Source organism: Phyllobates terribilis, unplaced genomic scaffold, assembly GCF_046119375.1.
Source record: "Phyllobates terribilis strain yellow unplaced genomic scaffold, ASM4611937v1 Scaffold_4336__1_contigs__length_62160, whole genome shotgun sequence".
NCBI lineage: Eukaryota > Metazoa > Chordata > Amphibia > Anura > Dendrobatidae > Phyllobates > Phyllobates terribilis.
This window is the reverse complement of record NW_027367088.1, coordinates 29,215-32,707: the sequence shown is the minus strand read 5'-3', so window position 1 is coordinate 32,707 and position 3,493 is coordinate 29,215. Positions and strand designations below refer to the sequence as shown.

General features: G+C 38.3%; 1 pseudogene; it reads right to left on the bottom strand.

Moving 5' to 3' along the window:
- Positions 1-443: 443 nt before the first annotated feature.
- On the bottom strand, positions 444-3,263 carry LOC141249168 (uncharacterized; annotated as a pseudogene).
- Between the last annotated feature and the right edge of the window lie 230 nt (positions 3,264-3,493).

Here is a 3,493-nt window from a genome sequence, read left to right as displayed (position 1 = left end):
CAAACTGATTATCCGACTCCAAATCAACAAGTGAATATGTATCAAACTTGGAGGTCGAGCAGCATCATGGAAATCTTCCAAACAAACATTGTGGGATACGCTAGTGTCGGCATTAAGTGTACACTTTGATATCCAATCAGCTAATGTCCGGGCACTGGGTAGCTTTAATGGACAATCTCATCACATTAGAAGATGTCAAGAGACCATTAGACAACTACTCTCAAATGGTATAATCACAATAGATTACATCAAATTGGATAACAACCAAGCAGATCCATTTACTGAAGGTCTGTCAACAGAGAAAGTTGTTAAATTATCAAGAGGAATGGGATTAAATCCTATGAATAAAGATGATGCTTGGTGGATACCCTACCTATCTAACTGGAGATCCTAAGATATAGTTTCAAAGGGCAAACCAAATCAAGTTAAATCAAGGAGAAGCATTAGGAGACTACAAGTCTCAATCTAGTTCCCAGGATAATAATCTGTGCTATGTTAAGGATAAGCTTAGCTTTTAATGATTCCATAACCTTATGAAAAAGGTGGGGTATGACAAGATACATACTATGGTCAATCACTTAAGTGAGTGCGAAATGGGGACGTTTCTAGATGAATATCGTGAGGCTGCATTCTCGAAGTTTACTCATGCGTAACCAAGGTTGTTCAAGGCCAAAATGAACACAATCAAAGAACCTAGTTCTGCAAGAGGATGAAATTGTGTGGTAGTTTTTGTCTAGGTTTACATTAAATCCCTGGTGGTTCAAGATATTGCGTTCAACATCCGGCCGAGTAAATCCGATAGCAATTCACTATCTGTGATTCAAGGCTGAAAAATCTCTACCATTCAGTCTCATACCAAAACACAAGTTACACAACAATCTTCCTACGAGTCTCTAATTACCTCTCCCTCTATTTTATCGAATCTAAGAGTGCATCGTAAAATGCTGGTTCCAAGCTTTGGTTCTGAGTGTAGCAGTTTAAAGAAGTTCGCAGTTGTATCTTGGGATTCAAAACACTGGTAACCGTCTCACTAACGGGATGTTTAAAGATTTAAGGACAGAGTTTTGTACTTGCTTGTGCAATCGCCTCTGCAATTCAACCTTCGGTGACGGTAATTTTTTACTTTCTTACTTCTGGTTTAAGTTTATTACAAATTATGTTAGTTTAGACCCACATGTTCCTACGGTTTTCAAGTGAAGGTTTGACCCGCCAACAAACAAGTATACTTCTTCTTGGTAAGATGATTATCCAATTGGTGATGACGGCTTATTGTTTTCATCTGTAGAAGTTAAAATTGTGATGCCTCTACATAGAAAACTACTCCTTCCGGATACAAATACATGTTGTTTTAGAGTAATCTTGTTGGATACGTATACATGTCATTTTACCAATTTTTCCTTATTTTACCACATTTAACCCTATGCAATTATTACATTAAAGTTATTTCATTTCTTTAAACATTTATTTTTTTATTTTCAAAAAACTTTGAAAATATTACTTAAGAAATATCTATCTCAGGTTTTAATTCAATACTGGTCCGGTCTGGTCGATATGTATGCACCTACGTAATAGTGACAGAAAACACTCTTTCTTTCCTCTTTTTCTTTGGACAATCTTGACGTATATAGTATCAAGAAGATATGATATTCGAACCCTAACATATTAGAACACCCACAGTCGTGTCGGCTAATGGCGAGGCATGGGGCCTCATTTTTGGACGATGCCTAGGCATCGTCCTTGTTTCACCCAATGGGTGGCACGATGCGTAGGGATCGTGCCTTAAATTATTTGTTTTTTGTTTTTTATATAATTTAATATGATGGTTAATTTATTCATTTAAAATTTTAATATAGGGCTAAATTATTTATTTTATTATTTTACATTTTATTAAATATTTGTTTATTAAAATAGTCTTAACTAGCGAAAGTGAAATTAAATTACGACAAAGCAACATGTTACAAAATGCAGAAAATAACCAAATTGAACAACAAATATAAAGACAATAACGTGCACATAAAATAACCGGATTGCGTATTGTTGCAAAACATTCTTGCAAAACTCCAAATGTACGCTCCACATCTTTCCGACAAGACTCTTGAAGTTGAGAGAACTTCGACTCCATATGGGTTTTCGGATTGGAGACGGCACTCAAAAATGTAGTCCAAGGTGGATAGATACCATCAGTTAAGTAGTACGGCATGTTGTGCTGATAGACATTCACCGTAAATTCCACCGGAGGTGCCGTGTCGTTGAGAAGATCTTCGAACACCGGGGAACGCTGTACTATTGACAAGTCACTCAATTTCCCCGAAACCCCGAAGAATGAATTCCATATCCAAGTGTCCTGGGATGCTACAACTTCAAAAACAAGGGTAGGTTTGTTGCTTTTTCCTTGGAATTGACTGTGCCACGCCGTTGGACAATTCTTCCATGTCCAGTGCATACAATCGATACTCCCAAGCATGCCCAGAAAGCCACTTGCACCGTTGATTGATAGAAGTGGTCGTATGTCTTCTTCATTGGCCCTCCTCATGTAGGTTGCACCAAACTTTGCAAACACAGCTTCACAATATCACAAGAGACATTCCAGGGTGGTACTTTCACCCATGTGGCAATACTCATCTACCGCGTCAACACAACACTCATAAGCTAGCATTCGAATGGATGCAACACATTTTTGGAGTGTGGATAACCCCAGACGACCAACAACATCTAGCTTGTGCACAAAGTAATCATTTTGGTGCACCACCCCGACAACTACTCGTTCGAACAAGGGCCTCCTCATTTTGTATCTGCGTCGGAACTTATCTGCATATGTTGTTGTAGACCGAAGTAATCTCGTTCCAATAGCACATCACAGTCGACTCTATCTTTGTTAATAACTTTACGCTTCTTCTTTTAATTTCGTTCTGGTTGTTGTTGTTGTTGGATGGCATGCATCATACGATGTATGGTGGATATTATGTAACTATGAGGCTACGAGGCTTTGGCTTTGGGCGGTTTTCGGGTTGTGTCTCCGCAACAAACTCAGCATCGCCTTGTGAGAACATTCCATGTCGTTTAGAGAGAGGAGACGGATAATATTGGGAGTGTGGCTCTTTGTGAGAGGTTTGAAACAAACCCTGAACGACGTTTGGTGAAGGTGAGTTTGATGAGGAAAAGCCAAACGGTCTCATACATTGGCCGTACCTCTCAAGGTCATTTTCCTTTACCCACAAGCATCTCCGGAGTGAACATGCTAGCGTTGAAGCTTCCGTCCTCATTGTTGGAAAAAATGAAGTATTTAGGATGTTTTGTGTTTAATTAATAGAGAAATGAGAGATCGAGATGAGATGCTCCAAGCATAGTGAATATTGATCTCTATTTATAGAGTTCGGAAAAATAGAGTCGTTGGTGATTTTTATCATTTTATTTTTTAAATTACAGCCATTTTAAGAAATAGCTGTTATAAAAGCTAGGAAAATAAATAATGTTGTCGACCAATCAGGGACTA